At 47.8% G+C, this 15,118-nt stretch overlaps 1 non-coding gene across 1 annotated transcript; it reads left to right on the top strand.

Moving 5' to 3' along the window:
• The first annotated feature begins 13,384 nt into the window (after nucleotides 1-13,384).
• Nucleotides 13,385-13,499, top strand: LOC147596596 (U5 spliceosomal RNA). Its single transcript, XR_015261380.1, has one exon. It is a non-coding gene; the product is annotated as a U5 spliceosomal RNA (small nuclear RNA).
• The last annotated feature ends 1,619 nt before the right edge of the window (nucleotides 13,500-15,118 follow it).

The following is a 15,118-nucleotide window of genomic DNA, read 5'->3' as shown; positions in this document are numbered from 1 at the left end:
CCCCGACCATGAAGCAGCGGCGTTAAAACAACACGTGATGAACTGACTGCAACCCCCATTCCCTCTTCCCCCCTGTGCCACTCAGGAGGGGAAGGTAGTAGAGATAATGTTAAGCTTGGGAAGAGGGAGGGGTGGAGGGAGGTTATCTTGTTCTGTCTCATTATCCTGCTGTTTTTAGAAATAAATGAATAGTTTTTCCCAAGTCGAGTCTGTTTTGCCCGTGACGGTAACTTTAAGGATTTTCTCCCTGTCCTTATCTCAAACCTTGAGATGTTTTTCCTTATATCATCTCCCCCTATTCTCTCGGAGGGTGGGGGGAGTGGGAGAGAGACTGTGTAGTCTGGTCCTGATCGGGGCTGAACTACGACATGATTTTAACCATAAGTTCTGATTTCCACTATATAATTCCTTTGTTACTATAATATTAGGGACTACTGCTCCCAGAGTACAGGTGGCTGACCAATTTGGAGGTAGGGCTTTTCGTGCTTTATTTCCACACAGCCAGTACCATCCACTCCCTTTTGAAACATTCCAATAGCCACTCCATGGCTTCCTTCCTGGAAGTTGTAATTGCATCAATGCCCTACAGACATGTTTCCAGGTAACCTGGTTTTGTTGGTAGTCACACATTTAACACCTGAGAGCTTGGAGTCCCACACATCCCAGGCCTGAAGGTCAGTTTAATTTTTCTTTGTGAATCTTGGATTTGCCGATATTTTGTGCCAAGACGTGTTAAAAGGAATAGGCACACCTATAAAAGCTATCTTCTTATTACCATGTTGCAGGAAATGGGTACATACCCAGTTATTTGTTTGATTAGCTATTTTCATAGCTTGTTCTACCAATTATAGATTAAAATTTTAATTCCAGGAATCAGACTGTCTTTCCTGGTTCCCTTTGGTTGTCTGACTCAGACAAACGATAAAAGCCAACCACCATATTTCTCTCATTATGGGGTTTTAGAAAAGTAGTATGCTTATGTAAATACCGTAGAAACAGTACTAATATTATCCCTACAAAACAATACAAGAAAAATTTCTCCCTGTGTACAATCTAAATGTAGATTTGATTCAATATTAGTCCAAGTACAGTTCGTTTATCTCCATATAGTCTTAACTTCAAAGGTTGAACTTACTCAACTTTCCTTGTCACTGGAGGGGCCACTTTTTCTCTGGTGTAGTGGATCCAGGAATCAATTCCCTGAAGTTTCACAGCAGTGTTTGTTGTCAGTAATAGAAGATAAGTTTCCTTCCACTTTTCTGTCAGTGGCTCCTCTTTCCAGGTTTGTAAATACACCTGGTCTCCTGGCTTAAATGAATGTACAGGTGAATCCAAGGGCACAGGAGCTCTCAGTTGGACGTACCTGTGGAGAGAGGTGAGAACTCTTGCCACAGACAAGAGGTAGTCACTCAAAATTTGATTGCCCTTAAGATGCATTTGGGATTCTGTTCTGGTTTTGTTAGTGAGGGGGGGCCTAAGGTGGTAGCTTCTGTAGGAAACTGCTAGAAGTCGCTCCCCTTTGTTCAGTGGACTCGGCCGGGCCTAGGGCGGACCTGCTGCTGGCCAAGGCCGAGCCAATTGGTAGCAGAATGTCCCGTGATAACGCCTCTGCGATAACGTATTTAAGTAGGGGAAAACAGGAAAAAGAGGGGGAGAAGATGTGAAGCAGCTGAGCGGGGGGCAGAGAGGGGGAGGCGCGAGCCTCATGGGCCTTGCAGGCCTCACCCTCTGGCCTCCCGCCGGGCAGCCGACTGGGCCCAACTCGGCCCGGCCCGGCTGCAAGAAGTGGAGAGGAGATGAGAAGTGAATAAGATGTAAAAAGGATCCTGAGAGGCGTCTGCCAGCCTGTTGTGAGGAACGGCTGCAGACGCCAAGGTCAGTGAAGAAGGAGGGGGAGGAGTAATATGGCTCCTGGCCAAGATTCCTCTGCAACTCGTGGTGAAGACCATGGTGGAGCGGGTTGTCCCCCTGCAGCCCATGGAGGTCCACGGAGGGGCAGAGATCCACCTGCAGCCCGTGGAGGACCCCACGCCAGAGCAGGTGGAGGCCTGAAGGAGGCTGTGGCCCGTGGAGGGCCCGCTGGGACAGCTGTTCTAGAGGGACTGCACCCCGTGGAAGAGATGACCCACGCCGGAGCAGTTTCACGAAGGACTGTGGCCCGTGGGAGGGTCCCCACGCTTAAGCAGAGGAGGAATGCGAGGAGTTCTTCCCCTGATGATGATACAGCGGCGTAAAACAACGCGTGATGAACTGACCGCGACCCCCATTCCCTTTTCCCCCCCCGTGCCGCTCGGGAGGGGAAGGTAGTAGAGATAATGTTAAGCCCGGGAAGAGGGAGGGGTGGGGGGGAGGTTATCTTGTTCCCTGTCTCATTCTCCTGCTAATTTTAGAAATAAATGAATAGTTTTCCCCAAGTCGAGTCTGTTTTGCCCGTGACGGTAACTTTAAGGATTTCTCCCCGTCCTTATCTCAAACCTTGAGCCGTTTTTCTTATATCATCTCCTCCTATTCTCTCGGAGGGTGGGGGGAGCGAGAGAGAGACTGCGTAGTCTGGTCCCGATCGGGGCTGAACTACGACACGCATGAACTCAGACTAAGGAACCAGGAAGTCAGCCATTTCTGTGTTTCTTCACATCCAAGAGAAGTGTCATCTTTCTGAACCTCATGTAATATTTTGGTTTCTTTCCAAATTTCATTCAGGTCGATAAAACTCCTTCTATTCTGGTCTATGTATACACAGCAGCTAGTATTAATCACTGCGCATACGCCTCCTTGAGAGGCTAGTAACATGTCTAGAGGCTAGAGGGTGGAAGCGGGGACAGGTAGCCTGGGAGGATTACAGAGAGGCTGTGCAAGTGGCCAGGGATCAGGTAAGGCAGGCTAAAGCCCTGACAGAATTAAATCTGGCCAGGGATGTCAAAAACAACAAGAAAGGCTTCTATAGGTATGTTGGGGACAAAAGGAGGTCCAAGGAGAATGTAGGCCCCCTCCGGAAGGAAAAGGGTGACCTGGTTACCTGGGATATGGAGAAGGCTGAGATGCTCAATGACTTTTTTGCCTCAGTCTTCAGTGATAAGGGCTCTTGTCTCACCACCCAAGCTGTGGAAGGCACAAGCAGGGACTGGGAGGATGAAGAACCTCCTACTGTACTGGAAGAGCAGGTTCAGGAACATCTGAGGAACCTGAAGGTGGGACCTGATGAGATGCATCCGCAGGTCCTGAGGGAACTGGTGGATGAAGTTGCCAAGCCACTGGCCATGGTATTTGAGAAATAGTGGCAGTCTGGTGAGGTTCCCGATGACTGGAATAGTGATAACATAACCCCCATTTTTAAAAAGAGAAACAAGGAGGACCCGAGCAACAACAGGCCAGTCAGCCTCAACTCTGTGCCTGGCAAGGTCATGGAGCAGATTCTCCTGGAAACCATGCTAAAGCACATGGAGAGCAAGGAGGTGGTTGGTGACAGCCAACATGGCTTCACCAAGGGCAGATCGTGCTTGACCAATTTGGTGGCCTTCTATGACAGGGTGACAGCATCGGTGGACAAGGGACGAGCAACGGATATCATCTACCTGGACTTGTGCAAGGCATTTTACACTGTCCTGCACGACATCCTTCTCTCTAAACTAGAGAGACATGGGTTTGATGGACGGACCACTCGGTGGATAAGGAGTTGGCTGGATGGCCGCACTCAGAGAGTGGTGGTCAACGGCTCAATGTCGATGTGGAGACCCGTCACGAGTGACGTCCCTCAGGGGTCCGTGCTGGGCCCGGCCCTGTTCAACATCTTTGTCGGCGACATGGACAGTGGGATAGAGTGCACCCTCAGCAAGTTCGCCGATGACACCAAGTTATGTGGTGCCGTCGACACGCTGGAAGGGAGGGATGCCATCCAGAGGGACCTTGACAGGCTGGAGAGGTGGGCCCGTGCCAACCTCATGAAGTTCAACCAGGCCAAGTGCAAGGTCCTGCACCTGGGTCATGGCAATCCCAGGCACAAATACAGGCTGGGTGGAGAATGGATTGAGAGCAGCCCTGAGGAGAAGGACTTGGGAGTGCTGGTGGATGAGAAGCTTAACGTGAGCAGGCAATGCGCCCTTGCGGCCCAGAAGGCCAACCGCATCCTGGGCTGCATCAAGAGGAGCGTGGCCAGCAGGTTGAGGGAGGTGATTCTCCCCCTCTACTCTGCCCTGCAGAGACCCCACCTGGAGTACTGAGTCCAGTTCTGGAGCCCCCAACATGAGAAGGACATGGACCAGTTGGAGAGGGTCCAGAGGAGGGCCACGAAGATGATAAAAGGGCTGGAGCACCTCTCTTATGAGGAGAGGCTGAGAGAGTTGGGGCTGTTAGCCTGGAGAAGAGAAGGCTCCAGGGAGACCTGATAGCGGTCTTCCAGTACCTCAAGGGGGCCTAAAAGAAAGATGGGGAAAGGTTGTTTAGTAGGGCCTGTTGCAATAGGACGAGGGGTAATGCTTTGTCGTAGTTCAGCCCCAATCAGGACCAGACTACACAGTCTCTCTCCCACTCCCCCCACCCTCTGAGAGAACAGGGATAGAAAATATAAGGAAAAACGGCTCGAGGTTTGAGATAAGGACAGGGAGAAAATCCTTAAAGTTACCGTCACGGGCAAAACAGACTCGACTTGGGGAAAACTATTCATTTACTACTCCAAACAGCAGGAGAATGAGACAGAGAACAAGATAACCTCCCCCCACCCCTCCCTCTTCCCGGGCTTAACATTATCTCTACTACCTTCCCCCCCCGAGCGGCACAGGGGGGGAAGAGGGAATGGGGGTTGCAGTCAGTTCATCATGCGTTGTTTCATGCCGCTGCTTCATGGTCGGGGGACGGACTCCTCACATTCCTCCCCTGCTCCGTTGTGGGGTCCCACCCATACGCCACAGTCCTTTGTGAAACTGCTCCGGCGTGGGTCATCTCTTCCATGGAGTTCAGTCCCTCTGAAACAGCTGTCACAGCTGGCCCTCCACGGGCCACAGCCTCCTTCAGGCATCCACCTCCCCCAATGTGGGGTCCTTCACGGGCTCCAAGTGGATCTCTGCTCCTCTGTGGACCTCCATGGGCTGCAGGGGGACAACCTGCTCCACCATGGTCGTCACTACAGGCTGCAGGGGAATCTTGGCCAGGAGCAGCATTACTCCTCCCCCTCACTTCTGAACTGACCTTGGCATCTGCAGCCGTTCCTCACAACAGGCTGGCAGATGTCTCTCAGGATCTTTTTTACATCTTATTCACTTCTCATCTCCTCTCCACTTCTTGCAGCTGCGCTGGGCTGAGTTGGGCCCAGCTGGCCACCTGGCGAGAGGCCAGAGGGTGAGGCCTGCAAGGCCCATGAGGCCCGTGCCTCCCCCTCTCTGCCCCTGCTCAGCTTCTTCACATCTTCTCTCCTTTTTTTTTTCTGTTTTCCCCTTCTTAAATAAGTTATCGCAGAGGCGTTATCACGGAACATTCTGCTACCAATTGGCTCGGGCTTGGCCAGCAGTGGGTCCGCCCTAGGCCTGGCCAAATCCACTGAACAAAGGGGAGCGACTTCTAGCAGTTTCCTACAGAAGCTACCACCTTAGGCCCCCCCCTCACTAAACAAAACCACGACATGGTTTTAAAATAGAGGGGGGTAGATTTAGATTGGAAATTAGGAAAAATTTTTTTACGATGCGAGTTATAGAACACTGGAACAGGTTGCCCAGAAAGGTGGTGGAGGCCCCATCCCTGGAAACGTTCAAGGCCAGGCTGGATGAGGCTCTGAGCAACCTGATCTAGTCGGGGATGTCCCTGCTCCTTGCAGGGGGGTTGGACTAGATGACCTTTGAAGGTCCCCTATAACTCTAACCATTCTATGATTCTATTATTCTATGTCTAAAGCCTTTCTGTTTTGAGTGGTTATTTTGACAATTTCCGAGACCTCTTCTTGTAAAGAGGTAATGGCTTCAGAAGTTTTATTTCCTCTTCGTTCAGCTATTGCCAAAATGTTTACTGTGGCCTTTTCTAGTTCACTTACTCCTAGCCAAGGAATAAACCATCTGGTAAAAGAGTAAAATTTAGTGGGTCTGTCAATTAAAGGGTTATTTCCTTTTTGTCTCCTCATAAATGATGTGTTGTGGTTTTGTTTAGTGAGGGGGGGGCTAAGGTGGTAGCTTCTGTAGGAAACTGCTAGAAGTCGCTCCCCTTTGTTCAGTGGACTCAGCCGGGCCTAGGGCGGACCTGCTGCTGGCCAAGGCCGAGCCAATTGGTAGCAGAATGTCACGTGATAACGCCTGTGCGATAATGTATTTAAGAAGGGGAAAACAGGAAAAAAAGAAAGAGAAAAGAGAAGATGTGAAGAAGCTGAGCAGGGGCAGAGGCGGAGAGCGGGAGGCGCAAGCCTCATGGGCCTTGCAGGCCTTACCCTCTGGCCTCTCGCCAGGCGTCCGACTGGGCCCAGCTCAGCCCAGCCTGGCTGCAGGAAGTGGAGAGGAGAGGAGATGGATGATGTGAAGAGATTCTGAGAGGCATCTGCCAGCCTGTTGTGAAGAATTTTCCCTGTGAGAGGAACGGCTGCAGACGCCAAGGTCAGTGAAGAAGGAGGGGGAGGAGTAATGCTGCTCCTGGCCAAGATTCCCCTGCAGCCTGTGGTGAAGACCATGGTGGAGCAGGTTGACCCCCTGCAGCCCATGGAGGTCCACGGAGGAGCAGAGATCCACTTGGAGCCCGTGAAGGACCCCACATCGGGGGAGGTGGAGGCCTGAAGGAGGCTGTGGCCCGTGGAGGGCCCACTGGGACAGCCGTTTTGGAGAGACTGAACTCCATGGAAGAGATGACCCACGCCAGAGCAGTTTCACAAAGGACTGTGGCGTAAGGGTGGGACCCCACAACGGAGCAGGGGAGGAATGTGAGGAGTTCGTCCCCCGACCATGAAGCAGCGGCGTTAAAACAACACGTGATGAACTGACTGCAACCCCCATTCCCTCTTCCCCCCTGTGCCACTCAGGAGGGGAAGGTAGTAGAGATAATGTTAAGCTTGGGAAGAGGGAGGGGTGGAGGGAGGTTATCTTGTTCTGTCTCATTATCCTGCTGTTTTTAGAAATAAATGAATAGTTTTTCCCAAGTCGAGTCTGTTTTGCCCGTGACGGTAACTTTAAGGATTTTCTCCCTGTCCTTATCTCAAACCTTGAGATGTTTTTCCTTATATCATCTCCCCCTATTCTCTCGGAGGGTGGGGGGAGTGGGAGAGAGACTGTGTAGTCTGGTCCTGATCGGGGCTGAACTACGACATGATTTTAACCATAAGTTCTGATTTCCACTATATAATTCCTTTGTTACTATAATATTAGGGACTACTGCTCCCAGAGTACAGGTGGCTGACCAATTTGGAGGTAGGGCTTTTCGTGCTTTATTTCCACACAGCCAGTACCATCCACTCCCTTTTGAAACATTCCAATAGCCACTCCATGGCTTCCTTCCTGGAAGTTGTAATTGCATCAATGCCCTACAGACATGTTTCCAGGTAACCTGGTTTTGTTGGTAGTCACACATTTAACACCTGAGAGCTTGGAGTCCCACACATCCCAGGCCTGAAGGTCAGTTTAATTTTTCTTTGTGAATCTTGGATTTGCCGATATTTTGTGCCAAGACGTGTTAAAAGGAATAGGCACACCTATAAAAGCTATCTTCTTATTACCATGTTGCAGGAAATGGGTACATACCCAGTTATTTGTTTGATTAGCTATTTTCATAGCTTGTTCTACCAATTATAGATTAAAATTTTAATTCCAGGAATCAGACTGTCTTTCCTGGTTCCCTTTGGTTGTCTGACTCAGACAAACGATAAAAGCCAACCACCATATTTCTCTCATTATGGGGTTTTAGAAAAGTAGTATGCTTATGTAAATACCGTAGAAACAGTACTAATATTATCCCTACAAAACAATACAAGAAAAATTTCTCCCTGTGTACAATCTAAATGTAGATTTGATTCAATATTAGTCCAAGTACAGTTCGTTTATCTCCATATAGTCTTAACTTCAAAGGTTGAACTTACTCAACTTTCCTTGTCACTGGAGGGGCCACTTTTTCTCTGGTGTAGTGGATCCAGGAATCAATTCCCTGAAGTTTCACAGCAGTGTTTGTTGTCAGTAATAGAAGATAAGTTTCCTTCCACTTTTCTGTCAGTGGCTCCTCTTTCCAGGTTTGTAAATACACCTGGTCTCCTGGCTTAAATGAATGTACAGGTGAATCCAAGGGCACAGGAGCTCTCAGTTGGACGTACCTGTGGAGAGAGGTGAGAACTCTTGCCACAGACAAGAGGTAGTCACTCAAAATTTGATTGCCCTTAAGATGCATTTGGGATTCTGTTCTGGTTTTGTTAGTGAGGGGGGGCCTAAGGTGGTAGCTTCTGTAGGAAACTGCTAGAAGTCGCTCCCCTTTGTTCAGTGGACTCGGCCGGGCCTAGGGCGGACCTGCTGCTGGCCAAGGCCGAGCCAATTGGTAGCAGAATGTCCCGTGATAACGCCTCTGCGATAACGTATTTAAGTAGGGGAAAACAGGAAAAAGAGGGGGAGAAGATGTGAAGCAGCTGAGCGGGGGGCAGAGAGGGGGAGGCGCGAGCCTCATGGGCCTTGCAGGCCTCACCCTCTGGCCTCCCGCCGGGCAGCCGACTGGGCCCAACTCGGCCCGGCCCGGCTGCAAGAAGTGGAGAGGAGATGAGAAGTGAATAAGATGTAAAAAGGATCCTGAGAGGCGTCTGCCAGCCTGTTGTGAGGAACGGCTGCAGACGCCAAGGTCAGTGAAGAAGGAGGGGGAGGAGTAATATGGCTCCTGGCCAAGATTCCTCTGCAACTCGTGGTGAAGACCATGGTGGAGCGGGTTGTCCCCCTGCAGCCCATGGAGGTCCACGGAGGGGCAGAGATCCACCTGCAGCCCGTGGAGGACCCCACGCCAGAGCAGGTGGAGGCCTGAAGGAGGCTGTGGCCCGTGGAGGGCCCGCTGGGACAGCTGTTCTAGAGGGACTGCACCCCGTGGAAGAGATGACCCACGCCGGAGCAGTTTCACGAAGGACTGTGGCCCGTGGGAGGGTCCCCACGCTTAAGCAGAGGAGGAATGCGAGGAGTTCTTCCCCTGATGATGATACAGCGGCGTAAAACAACGCGTGATGAACTGACCGCGACCCCCATTCCCTTTTCCCCCCCCGTGCCGCTCGGGAGGGGAAGGTAGTAGAGATAATGTTAAGCCCGGGAAGAGGGAGGGGTGGGGGGGAGGTTATCTTGTTCCCTGTCTCATTCTCCTGCTAATTTTAGAAATAAATGAATAGTTTTCCCCAAGTCGAGTCTGTTTTTCCCGTGACGGTAACTTTAAGGATTTCTCCCCGTCCTTATCTCAAACCTTGAGCTGTTTTTTCTTATATCATCTCCCCCTATTCTCTTGGAGGGTGGGGGGAGTGAGAGAGAGACTGCGTAGTCTGGTCCCGATCGGGGCTGAACTACGACAGATTCTTTCCGTGTTAAATTTACAGTGTAAGGTTTCCCATATAAAATTTCGGATAGACTAACTCCTCCTCTATACCCTAGGGGTTACACTAATTCTTAATAATGCTAAAGGCAAAATGTCTATCCACTTCATCTGGGTCTCTTGACACAATTTTCCAATTTGTCTCTTTATTGTCCGACTCATCCTTTCTACTTTTCCACTAGATTGCGGCCTCCATGGAGTACGTAAATCCCATCTTGACACTCCTTCAACTGTCTTTGCAGTGAAATGAGGTCCTCTATTAGAAGTGAACCCTTCTGGTACTCCAAATCTTGCTATGATTTCTTATAATAGACTCTTTACCACTTCTTTTGTTTTGTTGGTGAGACATGGGAGAGCTTCAGACCATCCTGAAAAAGTATCAACAATTACCAATAAATACTTATATCCATTACAATTAGGTAATTCGGAAAAATCAATTTGCCAGTATTCCCCAGGCACAATATCTCTCTTTACCTCTCCGGGAGGGGGTCTCCTTTGGATCTTGGGATTATTTTTGACACAAGTTTCACATCACTGCATAATACTTTTAGCTATCAGTACCATATTGCTTCCTACAGCATGCCTCTTTTTTGCTTCAGTTAGATCTTCGTTTCCCATATGTGTACTCTTATGGGTTCGCTCCATTAACTCCTTCATTATTTGCAGAGTTACAACACATTGTCCATTTGGAGTTTCCCACCATCCTTTGGCAGTCTTTGTGCATTTTAATAATTCAGCCAACTTATTTTCTTTTTCTGTATATTTAGGGTCGTCAATATTTAAAATTCTTTCTGGGACTAAGGCTGCTACAGTTGTTGAAAGAGCAATCCTTTTTGCAGCTTCATCTGCCTTTGTTTCCTCTGATTGCATCGGTTTGTTCAGATTGATGTGCCTTGCAGTGTATCACTGCTACTTCTTTAGTTTTATTAATTGTCTCAAGTAATTCCATAATCTCTTTACTGTATTTCATAGGATTCCCTCGTGAAGATAACAATCCTCTTTCTTTCCAAATTGCACCATGAGCATGTATCATTCCAAAAGCATATTTTGAGTCATTATAGACATTAGTCCGCTTTGCTTCTGATAATTCCAAAGCTCATGTTAAAGCAATTAATTCAACTTTCTGAGTGGATGTGTTCACTGGCAGTGATTTTGCCTCTATTTCCTCTTCTAGAGTGATGACAGCATATCCAGCCTTCCGTTCTCCCTTCATTACAAAGCTGCTTCCATCAGTAAACAGCTCCCAGTCAGGATCCTGTAAAGAAGCATCCTTCAGGTCTGAATGCCTGGAGTGTACCTGTACAATGATTTATAAACAATCATGAGTCAATTATTCTTTTTCATGTAAAGGTAATAATGATGCTGGATTCAGGGTACTGGACACTGTTATCACTGTATCCTCTTGCTTGAGCAATACTGCTTGGTACTGTACCATCCTGCTCAGGGATAAACAATGGTGTCCTTTCTGCTCCAGTACTGTTGCAACAGCATGTGGCACATAAACAGTAATTTTCTGTCCCAAGGTCAATTTTCTTGCCTCTTGTATCAACAGTACAGCAGCTGCCACTGCTCTCAGACATCTTGGCCATCCAGAATTTACTTTATCCAATTGTTTTGAAAAGTAAGCTACCAGTCTTCTCCAGTCTCACAGAGTTCGTACAAGCACTCGCAGTGCCTGATGTTTTCTCTCATGTACATAAAGTTCAAAAGGTTTTGTTAAATTTGGGAGACCTAAGGCAGGAGCCCTCATGAGAGCAATTTTTATTTCATCACATAATTTTTGTCATTCTGGAGTCCATTCCAGTAACTCTCCTGGTCCTTTAACAGCTTCATACAAAGGTTTGGCCATTAATCCAAAATTAGGTATCCACAGGTGACACCATCCAGCCATTCCTAGAAATCCTCTGAGTTCTCTCTTTGATTGGAGGGCGGGGGGGCATTATTTGACAGATTGCCTCCTTTCTTTTGATTCCTAGTTTTCTTTGTCCTTGAGATATTTCAAATCCAAGATAAATCACCTTTTTCTGCACAATTTGTGCTTTCTTTTGTGACACACTGTATCCCGCTAACCCCAGAAAGTTCAATAGACTGATAGTTGTCTCTTTGCATTCTTCAATCATGTTTGCCCCCAACAGGATATCATCTACATAGTGTAACAAGGTGGTGGTGGTGGTCTTCTTGCCTTGCCATTGCTCCAGTTCCTTTACCAATACGTTACCAAAGATTGTAGGGCTGTTCTTGAATCCTTGGGGCAGCACCGTCCAGCACAGCTGCATTTTACGTCCTGTTGTAGGGCTTTCCCATTCAAAGGCAAACAGCTTCTGACTCTGTTCTTCCAATGGAATACAAAAGAAGGCATCCTTTAAGTCCAATACTGTAAAACAGACATTCGAATCAACTATTGTTGTTAACAGAGCGTAAGGATTGGGCACCACTGGGTGTATATCAGTCACTATTTGATTAATGGCTCTTAGATCTTGTACTAAACAGTATTCCTGTGAATGTGGCTTTTTAACAGGCAAAATCAGGGTATTATATTCCGACTGACATTCTTGCAACAGTCCACATTTCAGAAAGTTATTAATTATAGGCTCCAGTCCAATGCGAGCCTCTGATTTCATAGGATATTGTTTTCGTCTTACCAGCTTTGCTCCTGGTTTCAATTCCGCTCTCACCGGTTCTGCCGATTTAGCTCTTCCAGGCTTCTCGGCTGCCCAGACAAAAGGAATCACTGCATTCAGAGGAGGCTTTCATTTGTTTTTCCTTATTTCCAGCATCTCTTGTCTCTGATAATTCCTATAACATATATACTTGTGCTTCCCAGGCATTATTTTGTGGAATGTGTACTCGAACTTTGTCCCAATCAAAGGTTATTTGTACTCCCAATTTATTTAATAGATACCTTCCCATCAGAGGTAAGGGACATTCTGGCATATACAAAAAATCATGTGTATGTACTTCATTCCCAATTTCACACTTAATCGGTTGAAAGAAGGGTCTGACCTCTCATTTTCCTGTGGCACCAATCACTGACATAGAGAATTTGCTCATGGGTCCTTGTAACCGATTTGTAGGATTCCTGTGCACAAAGTTCACCCAGCATATGATATTTAAAAGCACAACAGTATTTATTGCTCTGTTATAGCCTTGCATAAGCAGTTACTAGCATAAGCAGTTACAGTTCCTAGCATAAGCAGTTACCAGCGTATTGTTTTCCCTTTATGAACCAGCTTACCAACTCGACTAAGCCAGAGACACCGCCAAGCAGGAGGATGTTTATCAGCGGGGTCAGAGCAGAGAAGGGAGGCAGCCGCAGCACCTTCAGGGCATTCCCTGTTGTTCATAGAGTGTGCTCTGGGTTCTTTCTCTTCTTCTCCACTCCGAGCCACCTCTGTTTATACCCTCAGCAGATTCAGTGGAAGAGTACAGACCAGGTGTTGATGCACGTGTGGCCAATGCATGCAACAAGGCCTGGCAAGTACGTGCCCTGCTGGCTAACAGTGGTTCCCGGATAGCAGCAACATCCTGCTCAATAACAGCCCTCCTAGCTCCCCTCTCCAAGGTCGTGTTCTCACAGCTGTGTGCAACTTGTAATTTCCCACAGTGGCCTTACATGGACCATCACTGAGATTCCTCACACAGTCCTTTACAACTATTTAGCACAGAATATGTTGCCCCTGTATTCAACTGAAAATTTAACTGTCTCATTCCTCAGCTCAACTGAAACCAGGGGTTCAGCTGGGATATCTAATTTATCAGCCCCTGGTCCCCATCAATCCAAGTCTTCTGTACCAATCATAAGTATGTCTGCCTCCGGAACGGGTGCAGATGGGGGTGCCCAATTAACTAATTGTCTCTTTGGGCATTGTCGTAGTTCAGCCCCGTACTCTGGTTTCTCTTCAGATCGTATAAATCTTTCGCCTTTTACTAAAGATTTCCGTGGAGAGGAACAAGTATGAGTGTTGAGTAATTTTTTGAGGCTCCATTTCGCTGGAGCTAGAGGTCTCAATTGGCCATTTAAGTTTAATAGTAAAAGACTGGTTAATGATTACAATGCATCATAAAAGCTTCAGAAGGAAAGGAATGTTTGTGGACCATTTGTTTCGTGGCAGTTTAAGTTATTAGTCTTGAAAATCGATACATTTTTTAAAATGGAAACTTGACCAAAAATCTGTCACAGAATTTGAGACCATTAAAGCAAAAGTTCAAAAAAAAAAGGAGAAGAAGATGTGAAGCAGCTGAGCGGGGGCAGAGAGGGGGAGGCGCAAGCCTTGTGGGCCTTGCAGGCCTCACCCTCTGGCCTCCTGCTGGGCAGACGACTGGGCCCAACTCGGCCCGGCCTGGCTGCAAGAAGTGGAGAGGAGATGAGAAATGAATAAGATGTAAAAAGGATCCTGAGAGGCGTCTGCCAGCCTGTTGTGAGGAATGGCTGCAGACGCCAAGGTCAGTGAAGAAGGAGGGGGAGGAGTAATGTGGCTCTGTAGGCAGCTAGGGTCTGGCGGCCGGAAGATATCGCGCTGTACGGGAAGATAGGACCCCTCTCCGGATAGCCAATAGCATTTAGTCTATGATGTAAGCAGACGGAAGTGACGTTGTAAACCCAAGCTATATAAGGCCGTGTTACCTACCAATAAATGCCATTTGCCGTCCACCACATTGGTGTCTGCGAGCTGATGGACCGAGCGGCCTGGGGGTGGTCGCCGTGCCGTTCCTGAACCAGGTCGCCACGCCAACAAAGGCAACATGTAGTTGTTTTTGATTTGACATCATCTTGTTCCAACAGGACAATCTGATGTTTGAGCATCCTGCTTGGGGATAACCAGTGTCCTCCTTTCTGTTCCAGAACAGAAAGTACCATATGCGGTACATAAACTGTTCTTGGCTGTCCCATTGTCAGCTTACGAGCTTCTTAAATCAGGAGGATAGTTGCTGCTACAGCTCATAGACAACCTGGTCATCCTTGGCTAACATTGTCCAATTGTTTGGAGAAATAACCAACTGGTCTTCTTCATTCTCCATTTTTCTGAGAAAGGATTCTTCTGAGAGCCAAGTGTTGTCTTTCATGAACAAACAGTTCAAAGGGTTTGGTTAAATCAGGCAACCCTAGAGCAGGAGTGGACATCAGAGCTACCTTTACATTCTGGAATGCCTTTCGAGCTTCAGGTTCTCACACAAGGGGTCCCTCCTTCAATTCCTTTAATCCACAGGTGACACCAGCCAGCCATTCCCAGAAATGTTCACAGCTCCTTAGCTCCTTTTGGCTCCGGCATTTGGCAAATTGCCTCTTTTCTCTCATTTCCAAGTTGTCTTTGTCCCTGTGTGATTTCAAATCCCAAATACATGACAGTCTCTTTTCCAATCTGTGCTTTCTTCTTGGAAAATCTGTTCTCATTTTGGCCCAAGAAATTTAGCAGGTTAGTAGTCAAGTTGAAATATTCTTCTCTGGTTTCTGTGGCTATTAAAATGTCATATACATATTGCAACACCAGTCTTTCAGGATAAATTATTTTGCATGTTTCTAATTCCTTAGCCAATTGATTTCCAAAGATCGTTGGGCTATTTTTAAATCCTTGAGGTAGCACTGTCCAGGTGAGCTGAGTCTTCTGCCCAGTTGTGG

Source organism: Chlamydotis macqueenii, chromosome W (genome assembly GCF_036417535.1).
Source record: "Chlamydotis macqueenii isolate bChlMac1 chromosome W, bChlMac1.mat, whole genome shotgun sequence".
Taxonomy (NCBI): domain Eukaryota; kingdom Metazoa; phylum Chordata; class Aves; order Otidiformes; family Otididae; genus Chlamydotis; species Chlamydotis macqueenii.
This window is presented reverse-complemented; position numbering and strand designations above follow the sequence as displayed.